The 12,443-nt window shown below is 40.1% G+C and overlaps 1 protein-coding gene across 11 annotated transcripts in view; it reads left to right on the forward strand.

The window, feature by feature from the left end:
* Nucleotides 1-12,443, forward strand: part of LOC134814998 (multiple C2 and transmembrane domain-containing protein 1-like) — a 61,950-nt gene that overhangs the window by 17,608 nt on the left and 31,899 nt on the right. For 5 of the 11 annotated variants that reach the window (XM_063823411.1, XM_063823413.1, XM_063823418.1 and 2 more), the window contains exon 1: nucleotides 10,382-11,267. The exons of the other annotated variants lie outside the window; for them this stretch is intronic. The gene's annotated coding sequence lies outside the window, so the exon portion shown is untranslated. Of the gene's footprint in view, nucleotides 1-10,381; nucleotides 11,268-12,443 lie in introns of those variants that run through there. 11 annotated transcript variants of the gene reach the window in all.

Genomic DNA, 12,443 nt, shown 5'->3' on the forward strand with positions numbered 1-12,443 from the left:
TTAATGAATTGTGGGCCTCGCTGTACAGTGTACCATTACACATCAATTATCACAGCAACTAGCACTGCACCCCAGTGCAGAGCTGAGTATTATTGTATCACATATTCGATCTGTTTTTGCGGCCACCATGTTGAACGGTATGTGCTACTATTGTTAAATAGCTGTATGTGGTATATAATATATATTGTATTTGATATGACGAACATTTAAACGTTTGTCATGTCAATTGTCACATACGGTTACTTAACGTTTAGTAGATATTGTCACATACGGCTACTTAACGTTTAGTAGATATTGTCACATACGGCTACTTAACGTTTAGTAGATATTGTGGCTACTTAACGTTTAGTAGATATTGTGGCTACTTAACGTTTAGTAGATATTGTGGCTACTTAACGTTTAGTAGATATTGTGGCTACTTAACGTTTAGTAGATATTGTGGCTACTTAACGTTTAGTAGATATTGTGGCAGCTTAACGGTTTTTATCGGGAGGGAGTGATCAAAAGCTTTCCCTTTGACAAATACCGCATCAGGACCTCTTAAATTATCTGTTAAACAGTATTGGTGAAAGTATCAAAGCTTAAACTGCTGGGTTGAGAGGGAGGTCTTTGAAGATTTCCTTTATGGACTACATGACCGATGGTTTGCTGTTCAAACGTTTAAAATACATTGCGCTGTCTCGACATGATGTTACATGACGTTATTATATCCACCAAATCTTGTGATTTTGTCCTCAAAAAGGGAAAACACTAGTATTAGTGGTATAAACATTTCTGCCGAAAATCCGACACTGGACGGAGAAGGTGGTAATGATCCCTATTATTTTAACTAAGTTTCTCATCCAGTCACATGAATGCTCCAATTAGGGCCATGAGCTTGGATCTTAGCACCATGTGCAGTAACTGGAGGCCCACATTCTTAACACCGTACTGTTGATTTTATGGGAACAACACACATGACCTGAGTTCTCACCTTAGAATGGTCGAATTTGCAATCCGATTAGTTAATATTAATCAATCTCACATTTGCTACGACCACTGTTCGAGTGAATTAAAGTAATTGTATAGATTGATCAAGGTTAATTCGTTACTGTTTAAGCAAGCTTTCAAGATCGTTTATCCAGAAAGTAATGAGCTCCAGCAACTACTACTTACGTCACGTGTACATCACGTGTACGTCACGTGTACGTCACGTGTACGTCACGTGTACATCATGTGACCAGACAGTGAGTAGTCACGTGAGCTGCAGTGAGTAGTGTCTTGATACTGTATCGACAATAATCCAATATAACCACGTTATTACAAAACCCTTTACAACACATTCTATCGCTCGAGATTTCAATCTCATTTGTAAATACGTACTATATCGTGCCCGGCATGTTTTGCTTATCAGGAGCCCATTTTGTGAACGTATGATAAACACGAGAGTGATGCAGCCAATCAGAGCACACCACGTCACACCACGTGACACAAACTAACCAATCAGAGCACAGTATTCACACCGCTCAATCAGTACCGTTCTAGAGGATTGTCTCTGTTAAAATTCTAAATCTCCACCAAAAGGTTTTAGACCGAGTAGTTAGCCCGAGCCAAGTAAATAATACGTCAAAAACACTGTGCTGGCACTGCAGTACGCTTTATTTAGCTTACAAGTTAATACAGATAGTGTTGAGACACGTTGAACTGTTGAACTGTGCAACTCTAATATAAAACTTTAAGATTTCTGAAGTTGTAATATTTTGTAGAGTCAAAGATGTTTGATACCGCAGTTTAGTACGCTGTCAAATCAGCATTGCTCTCTTATTTTCCGCCGAATACTTTCCTTGTACTCGGTAAATTTATTTAAAATATCGGTTTTATGCACGAATCTGCAAAGCACATTAATTACGCTGCCAGAGCAATGAGCATGGTAAATGAAATCCCTGGTGCAATTTGCAAAATTGAAAGCTCAATAATAATGCTAATCGTAGTATTAATTTCGCCCAGTTCTTTATGCACAGGGTTGCCGGGGGACCTTAAAAACCTTTAAAAACCTTAAAAACCTTAAAAACGGCAATTTTGGGCAAAAAACCTTAAAAAAGACGTGAAAAACGGGCAAATTTTCGGGTTTTTAAGGTTTTTTAAGGTTCCATACCTAAATTATACCTAGCTTGATGTTAGATCTAAATGGATTTTCCGGATTAGTAAAATTTTTTGAAATTATACCAGGCTCGGTGTAGATCTGATTGGATATTCTGAAATTATACCTAGCTCTGTGTAGACCTCATAAGATTTTCTAAAATTATAACTAGCTCGGTGTAGATCTGATTGGATGTTCTGAAATTATACCTAGCTCGGTGTAGATCTAATTGGGTTTTTCTGAAATTATACCTAGCTTGTTGTAGATCTAATTGGGGTTTTCTGAAATTATACCTAGCTCGGTGTAGATCTAATTGGGTTTTTCTGAAATTATACCTAGCTTGTTGTAGGTCTAAATGGATTTTCCGGATTAGTAAAATTTTCTGAAATTATACCTAGCTTGATGTAAATAAGATTGGATATTCTGAAGTTATACCTAGCTCTGTGTAGACCTGATAAGATTTTCTGAAATTATACCTAGCTTGGTGTAGATCTGATTGGATATTCTGAAATTATACCTAGCTCGGTGTAGATCTAATTGGGTTTTTCTGAAATTATACTTAGCTTGTTGTAGATCTAATTGGGTTTTTCTGAAATTATACCTAGCTCGGTGTAGATCTAATTGGGTTTTTCTGAAATTATACCTAGCTTGTTGTAGATCTAATTGGGTTTTTCTAAAATTATACCTAGCTTGTTGTAGATCTAATTGGGTTTTTCTGAAATTATACCTAGCTTGTTGTAGATCTAATTGGGGTTTTCTGAAATTATACCTAGCTCGGTGTAGATCTAATTGGGTTTTTCTGAAATTATACCTAGCTTGTTGTAGATCTAATTGGGTTTTTCTGAAATTATACCTAGCTTGTTGTAGATCTAATTGGGGTTTTCTGAAATTATACCTAGCTCGGTGTAGATCTAATTGGGTTTTTCTGAAATTATACCTAGCTTGTTGTAGATCTAATTGGGTTTTTCTGAAATTATACCTAGCTTGTTGTAGATCTAATTGGGGTTTTCTGAAATTGTACCTAGCTCGGTGTAGATCTAATTTGGTTTTTCTGAAATTATACCTAGCTTGTTGTAGATCTAATTGGGTTTTTCTGAAATTATACCTAGCTTGTTGTAGATCTAATTGGGGTTTTCTGAAATTATACCTTCCCCCTTTAGATATGATTGCAATTTATGTATCGGAAAACCTTGAAAAACCTTAATTTGCACCTTTATTGCATTACGTTTGTCCAAACTTTCGCACTGTGGACCTTAAAAAACATTGAATTTAACTGTTTTGGACCTTAAAAATGGGTCAAAAGGGGCCTTAAAAGACGTGAAAAAACCTTAAAAATGACTCTCAAAAATGCCGGCAACCCTGTTTATGCACCTTGCAAAGCTTTCCACCGGACCCTCCCTCCTTGATCGATCCTTTTTACAGGCCAGAATGCAGAGAACCACAAGCTCCAAGCACAGAATAGTGGCAGTCAGCCAAAATATGTGCTTCTCGTACTTTTGAGGAAATAAATTTGTGTGTTAGTGCAAAGAAAGCAATCTCGACGAGGCAGTGATTTATCTTGCTGTGTTACCTAGTTAGCATTGACCGTGCGTAGGCCGTAGAATTGTTAAATAGATAGATTACATAATGCACACAGACCTCAGTAGTAGTATATCACCAGACACATCCTTATCTTATCTTCTTTAACTATGATAATACGGTTATAATACTTAATTCATTTTTCATTTATTATACTCATTCTTGGTCAGCAGACGCTTTGTCTAAGTTGTGAAGTGTCCCTAAAACCCAGCCCACGTGCAACTTGTGCCCACGTGCATGCACTGCAAAGCAACAAGTAACTGACGCACAACTAGATAAATATACGACAACTCCGATGAGGTCTCGTGGGTTACCAAACCCACTATAACTCTACAACTCTCTCATCTCCCCGACGAGTAACCACTACTAAATAGTGCAGGTTAAATATTACGGTAGGAGAGCATGATGTCAGCTTTCTGCCGTCTCTTGTCTTCATATTTCTTATAATTACCATCGCTAGCTTTATTTCTTGTGTGTTGTTTTTTAGCTCACGAAGTTCCCGAATTATGGGGAATTGTAACTATTTACCTCTCTTTATTCGCCGCAGAATGTGTTGCCGGGTCTCTCTCTAAATGCCGCAGAACTTGTTGCCGAGTCTCTCTTTAAATGTTGCACAGCTGTGTTGCAGTGTACTTACCCGTAGTGTACTTACGCGTAGTGTACTTACGCGTAGTGTACTTACGCGTAGTGTACTTACGCGTAGTGTACTTACGCGTAGTGTACTTACGCGTAGTGTACTTACGCGTAGTGTACTTACGCGTAGTGTACTTACGCGTAGTGTACTTACGCGTAGTGTACTTACGCGTAGTGTACTTACGCGTAGTGTACTTACGCGTAGTGTACTTACGCGTAGTGTACTTACGCGTAGTGTACTTACGCGTAGTGTACTTACGCGTAGTGTACTTACGCGTAGTGTACTTACGCGTAGTGTACTTACCCGTAGTGTACTTACGCGTAGTGTACTTACGCGTAGTGTACTTACCCGTAGTGTACTTACCCGTAGTGTACTTACCCGTAGTGTACTTACGCGTAGTGTACTTACGCGTAGTGTACTTACGCGTAGTGTACTTACGCGTAGTGTACTTACGCGTAGTGTACTTACGCGTAGTGTACTTACCCGTAGTGTACTTACGCGTAGTGTACTTACGCGTAGTGTACTTACCCGTAGTGTACTTACGCGTAGTGTACTTACCCGTAGTGTACTTACCCGTAGTGTACTTACGCGTAGCTAGTTTTGATCTCCAGCTAATTAATTGAGCTCTCACTTGTTATAGACGACTTGTCACTAGTTGCTTACTCACCTCATGGTCTTGTTACCATGGTTACCCGTCTTGTTACCATGGTTACCCGCATGTTTTTGTTTCTACAATAAAGAGTTGGTACCCCCACTAAACCCTATTAAACCCAGCGTCTGTACCTGATTGTCTAGCTCCAGTTAGAGTGGCCATGTGTACTGTGATGTATAGTGGGTACATTGTACAATATATAGTTAACCACTCCATCACTACACCGTTCATTGTGTATAACTAGGAGTCAAGTAGTGAGAGCTGGGGTCCTGGGTAACTAGGGGTAACTAGGGGTAACTAACAAAGCAACGCACATTTACCCGTGTAACCGTTCTAAATTTAAATCTCTAAATTTAAATCATGCGCTTTGAGAGGTGGTCACCCTGGAGCAGTGTCCGTTGCCCTGAGGATGTATTGTTTGAGTACTTAACTTTGGATCATTGGAGAATATTCGCTGCTAGTTGAGTAGACAAGTTCAGTGTATTCCATTTCGCTTGAATAATTTCCATTTGGTGATCTAGACATAAGTTAAGTGTAGAAATTAGCTTAATGTTGTAGTGATGGATCATGTCTCCTGAACTCTTGTTTTCAGTTTGAAATATTCAATAAATTAGTATACACTTATTATAGTTGTAAAGCAGTACTCTCTGTACCATACACAGTAAGAAGGTATGAGTTCACTGTTTGGAATATTCAGTACAATACACAGTGCATTTCCACATTCCGTCATTCAAGTCTCAGATAGAATAACCAGTACTTAGCATAAAGAAAGTAGCCACTTTTTCTCCCTTACATTCAACATCAGTTTCTTCAGCCCGTCTCACTGGGTTTGCCCAGCAGTCCAGACTGAGCTTTGTTCTGTATAATTACCCCCGGCTCGCTGCTTTTGTTCTGGAATTAACATCAGCATTTTTACCTGTTGTGAGTCAGAATTGTGTATAAGAGCGGTTTTGTTGAGAAAGATCATATTCATAATTGGAGTCGAGTGTAGGCACTGGGCATGCTGGTCAGTGGTCAGGTAGTATAAACTAGAAGTAGATGTGTCGTTTTTTAGTTAGCTCAGTCATTCATCCTTCTTGTTTTGTCTGTATATATATTTACCATGTTCATTGTTCTGACTTCTGTGTCCATTACATGGCAGAACGTGTTTTTGTAACTTGATACCGTCTTGAAACGGTTTCCCAAGCCTTTAGGTTATAGTTGTGTTTGTAACAAATGTTCTATTCCTGCGATATTAACTTAGTAGTACATAGTAAGTTATTAGCAAGTTATTAGTAAGTTATTAGTAAGTTATTAGTAAGTTATTAGTAGAACGGGTCACTTAAGCAACATTAGTTACCACTAAAATCAGGAAATGCCGACAGCTGTACTTAGCTGCAAGTAGCAGTAGTAGTAGTAAGTAGTACTAGTACTACTAGTAGTAGTAATAAGTTGCTATCTAATGGCTGCTAAATAGTAATTGCTGCCGACTCACAGATTTGCTTCCAAGTATTGTGGTTGAAATGCCAGTATTCTCTGCAAATGCAGGCAGATTGTGGCCGTTCCAACAATTTCAACAACAATCCCTATCAGAAGAGCTTCTCATTTATACCCCTATCTTAAAAACGTTCTCCTCTCTCTGTTGCTCCGAATGTTACTAACTTGTATTTGTGCGCCAGCAGGTCACCTTAAGGCTGGGGGTTCACCCTGATTTTTTTGTGAAACTTGGTTTCGAGATAGCAGTTGACCAACAAACTAGGACCGGTGACCGAACTTTTGAGGGGGTCCCGGACCCCAACCGCCAAACGGTGCCCACGGGGCAGCCACGCCCATATTTGGTCCAAATCAGGCCCAATTTAGCCAAATAGCCTGAACATGCCCAAAACCCAGATTTTATGTGCTTTACTTGTAGCTAGTGGTCCCCTGAACTCGTATATGAAGTTTCATCAAGATTGGACAAAAAATGACTGAGTTATGAGCTAAAAACTATATGCCCATATTTGGGCATACGCACTAAATTTGATCGATTTTGGCCCATAAATTAGTCAAATATCAATATTTTTGAATGAAACTAACTTTATATGAAAGGTAAGCCTAAACTACACATTCTCTATGATTATCAGCTCAATATCTACCTAACTGTAGATTCTGTGTTCAAATAATCGCAAAAAATGTATAAAATCGCCCATATCTCAGTTCGCGATATTTGCAAAAGTGACTTCGCTCAAAACAATAGAACTCAATAGGGTATCAATATTTTTTCCTGAAATTTTCAGAATCAACGTAGAATCGCCTCATGACCTTAAGTTTTGTATTAAAATTTTGAGTTAGGCCTTTAAAAAAATTTGGCGGCCAAATTCTGAAAAATGCCCTCTCTCTCTCTCTCTCCCTCCTCTCTGACGTGTACATGCTTGTGTGCTTCCTTTCTTCCTGATGCTTCATGTGAGCCACATTCTTTTTAATAAAATTTGTAAATGAAATCTTCGTGTGTGGTTAATTATTTTTGTGAAACCCGCCGGCCCAGTTGTTTGCAGTTGTTCAATTAATCTCAGTCGTTTGTTTCAGTCTGTCTGGATGTAAATCTCTATGTGAAATATTATAATTTTCCGACAAGTCCGCAATATTTCACTCTCCTGAAAAGTGTCAAATTCTGATGAGAGGCACGTACCATCAAGCGATTGGCACGTGTTCTCACTCTTAATGGTAGGTACAAAAGAATGGCATTTTAACATTCTCCTCGCGGCTAGAATCGTTGTTGTACTAATCCTGTTGGTTTGTATTCAGAAAGGCGAGGATTTGTTTTTTATTTGAATTTGTTGTAATGCCTGGCCGTTCTATATTGAAAGATTCACACACCGAATGAAAAGTACAAAAGAATGGCATTTTAATATTCACTTAGAGCGAGAGAATACTAATCTTGATGATTTGTATCAAGAATGAACTGCGATTATTTTCCATTTGTTGCGCGAATATTTGTGTTATGGTTATATGATGTGATTGATCTGATTTTAGAGGATCGAATCCTCGGTATAATGTGTTGTATAATGTGTTACACAATGTGTTACACATGTGTGTTGTATAATGTGTTACACAATGTGTTACATAATGTGTTACACAATGTGTTACATAATGTGTTCCATAATGTGTTACATAATGTGTTACACAATGTGTTACATACTGTGTTACATAGTGTGTTACATAGTGTGTTACATAATGTGTTACATAATGTGTTACATAGTGTGTTACACAATGTGTTACATAATGTGTTACATAATGTGTTACACAATGTGTTACACATGTGTGTTGTATAATGTGTTACATAGTGTCTGACAGGTTAATTGCCTTCCCACCTGCTCCAGTATTAGTGCTTTCTAAACTGTTTCTGAACTACACCGTGAGCTGAAATTTAGCAGCAACCATTTTGACGAATGTTTTCATACGAACGTTTGCGTTAGCTCCAGTATGTCATACTTGTTACGAAGTTAAGGCTAAGCTGTGCACCGTTTTAAGTCAGGCCACGTAAGAGCGCTCTTATATTGTGCAATAGTTTGTAAAAGTTTTACACAGAGTGATTGTCTCACATGTTTTACAGGCTCTCATGATGAAGTTTTCCGAAGAATCCAAGCCTCATATTGTGTTTTCCTTTCTTGCCCAAATGTAACACTAAACACAGTTTGTGCAACATCTTGCTTTATTATCTCATAACAATCTCTGCTAGTGACCTGCAAAAAAGGTCCCAGACAGTATTATGCCTGTTCGTGCAGCATTGTTTCAAGAACCGATTATGCCTTAGCCGACTGGGTGCTTGTAATCCCTCCTAAATCTGAGCTGGTTTGGGCGATGATGCGGGGAGGCGTTACCATGGTACGAGAAGGGGTGACGCTTGTGTTCCTCCCTCACTGGGGGAGTCATGGTTACTACTGGTTGTCATGGTTACACCCCTACTGGGGGAGTCATGGTTACTACTGGTTGTCATGGTTACACCCCTACTGGGGGAGTCATGGTTACTACTGGTTGTCATGGTTACACTCCTACTGGGGGAGTCATGGTTACACTCCTACTGGGGGAGTCATGGTTACTATTGGTTGTCATGGTTACACCCCTACTGGTTGTCATGGTTACTACTGGTTGTCATGGTTACTACTGGTTGTCATGGTTACACCCCTACTGGTTGTCATGGTTACTACTGGTTGTCATGGTTACTACTGGCATGGTTGTCATGGTTACACCCCTACTGGTTGTCATGGTTACTACTGGTTGTCATGGTTACTACTGGTTGTCATGGTTACACCCCTACTGGTTGTCATGGTTACACCCCTACTGGTTGTCATGGTTACACCACTACTGGTTGTCATGGTTACACCCCTCCACCCCCCTCTGATACCGTCACCCCTCCCACACGCCAGCTATCCCTCCCACTCATCCCTCCTATTCTCTGTTTTACGTCGCACCCTCCAATATACGTCAATCTCTCGTGGCTTCTAATATTTTTCTTTGTCTTTGTGTTATATATATTATCTGCATTCTGCGTCGTCGTATCTCTTGACCCTCCCTGCTAGATTTGCTTATGTATGAGTATTGTATCTGGCAACTCTGTGTTCAATACTCTGCTTATTCTGTAAATCTCTCCACAAGTGTTGTAGAATCCACTCCCGCACTGTTTCTCCGAGTATTTCCGTCCTCTTTCCCCCGGGAATTTAGTGTGTCCGTATTGTTAGTAACCCCTTAAAGTGCGCACGGACACATTTGGTAGCCCACTTGTGCCAGATCTTGTAGTTTTGGGCATCTTGTCACTGCTGGTTGTCACGGCAACTCTCAGCCGCGCAACAATTTGTGTCAGTCTTTTAGTGGGCTTGTGACCTTCTCTCCCTTGTCTGGTTTAGTGCTTGGTTAGATTGCGCTTTGAACTGTCACCATGGTGGCGCGTGGTTTACCATGGTGACGCGGTGCGTGGGTTATAGGCGTGATTTCTCTCCCAGCTATCAAGAGAGCATGTTCCAATGTGATAAAGCTGCCAATAATAGGGGTAGCAAGGTGCTGAAAGTTACTTTTTGTTATTATTGCCCACGTTGCGTGTTATCTGCCAGTTAGTCCTGTAGATGATTTTGTTGTCGTACTGTGGGCGCTAAATTTATTATCACTTAAAGCGTCTGCTGCCTTTAACAGTATTCGCTCTATTGTGTCTTTAAACATTTTATTGTAGGTGTCTCTTTTTGAGATTCTGTGTTGCTGCATCTCCAATTTAGGGAAATGATTTGTTTTAATAAGGAGAGAAAGTTGTTTGAGGGGAGCCGCTCAGACATGGGCACCGTATTGTGTAAATTATTTAGTTATATCTTACGCGATATCTTCGCCGCATAGGAGCGGGGTAGTACATTCTCGAATTCCATGTTTTGTCTATAATACATTTTACTTCCTCAGCCACAATGTCTCTCCACCCAAATGACCGGGACAAGAGATCCTTCAAAATGTTCCGGAAAATGAAGACTCCTTCCGCCTCCCCATTTATATCCCGTAAGGACAAAACATCCGACAAAAGTTCCCTTAAATCAGCTGACATAGATTCAATGAAATCCTCCGAATCCGAACTAGCAGATCCAGAAAAAACTCCAGACTTGAAAGTGAAAAGATCAGCCAAATCGCCCAAATTCAAATCCAGCTCACTCCGCAAGCTTTTCAAAAAACCTCTCTCAAAACGGAGCAAATCAACTCCGTCCAGCGACGTGAGCGAGACAGAAGTATCCTTTAACCACATCATCTGTAGTACTCCACTTATAAACCCGGTCCCTAACGACACTAGCTCCGTGATCACGGTAACCCCTGACAACAGCGCGGCTGGGACCCCAACACGTGCTATATCTAAACCTGTTTCCATCAGCATAGCCGCAGCTAACAGTCGACTTGAGAGGAAACGGGATCAGACTGACCGGTCGGATGAAAGTGGGATATTTTCACCCTCATTCCTGGAGGACCAATACGCTCCAGATCAGAATGTGTTCTCCCCTCCTCTCGAGGAACCGTTCACTCCTCCGGGCGTTTTTAAACAGAACGAGTTAGAATACACCCCACCTACTGCCTTTAAGTCAGAACCATATCTAAACGAGGTGGTGGGCGAGGGTTCTCCCAGCGACCCGATGTTACAGAGGGAGGGTAGTAGTGATAAACTGTTTAGAAGGTTGAGAATCCCGGCTATCGAGCTGACTGAACCGGGGATTAAGCCGGGGCTTGGTAACCTTGGTAACCACGTCGCCGCTGAGAGTAACTACAGTCTGGCTGATACTAAGTCCGTTGACTCTCTAAGAGATGTGAGTATTTTTAACATATATTTTAATTTTTACCCACTTAAAAAGTTTAACTCGACAACCGTTACAGAATTTGAGCTCAGCCGAGCCATGAAAGCTCCGATTTCCAATGTTGACTATTAAGTATACAGCGTTTCTCATCCAAGATTGTAACAGTTACAGTAAGATAAACTGTTGGGTGTATCAATCTTCTAAAGCAGATGTACCGGCAAATTTGTCGCTGGCAGTTAGCCAAGTCACAGTGCAGCACCAGATTGCACACTTTAGCACCAGATTGCACACTGCCCAATTAACACCACCATATAACATACGTCACCAGCACTACTGTGGTAGCCGGAATATTGAGCGCAGCGAGTTGCCATGACAACTAGCAGCCAGTCACTCGTGCAAACAGCTCATTTACTGCATTTGTCAGGAAGGCGTGCCTCAGTGTATTAGCTGTGTAAATTGTAATTCAATTTAGAACTGCAGTCTGCACACCATATAATCCACTTCTCTGTTTGCCTGCACACGTGCCTTTACTAAGTTGTTAGTTGTTAAAAACTATAGGTTTTGTAGCTGTGGTGGTAACTGTTGGTTACTGTTGGTAACTGATAGGTTGCCCTGGTAACTGTTGGTAACTGATAGGTTGCCCTGGTAACTGTTGGTAAAGGTTGTCAAGGTGGTACTGGAGTTACCTCCCATCATGCTGGGGATGATGCCCAGGTTGTGGAAGATTGGCTCTGCTCTGGTAGGTAACCACCGTATTCAGGATCTTTATAAATTCAGAAAGATCAAGAGAAATTAAACCCTTTTGAAATCTTTGAAACGGTATTTTCTTTAATAAAATGTATTCTATCATAACAGAATATTAACCTCATGGCTACGTGTCTGAGAGTTTTCATTGTATTTTTTACCACGTGAAATTAAAATATTCAACCAAGTAATATTGCTTTATAATAAACGGGGCACGCATATATTTAAACTTACCTAATAAAATTAAACAATTAAGTGAATCATACTACAGACTAGTATTATACTACAGAGGTACTCTTTCAATGACTGTTCGTAACGAACAGTAACGAACAGTGTTCGTTATATAATGCAGGAATAAACCCGCCTCAACAAAGTATAATGCCATATTGTGTTCCAAATTCTAATTGAAGTTTCCTTGCTGACGAGGCTATAAGTTACACAATC

This window comes from Bolinopsis microptera, chromosome 5 (assembly GCF_026151205.1).
Source record: "Bolinopsis microptera isolate Bmic1 chromosome 5, MBARI_Bmic_1.0, whole genome shotgun sequence".
Classification (NCBI taxonomy): domain Eukaryota; kingdom Metazoa; phylum Ctenophora; class Tentaculata; order Lobata; family Bolinopsidae; genus Bolinopsis; species Bolinopsis microptera.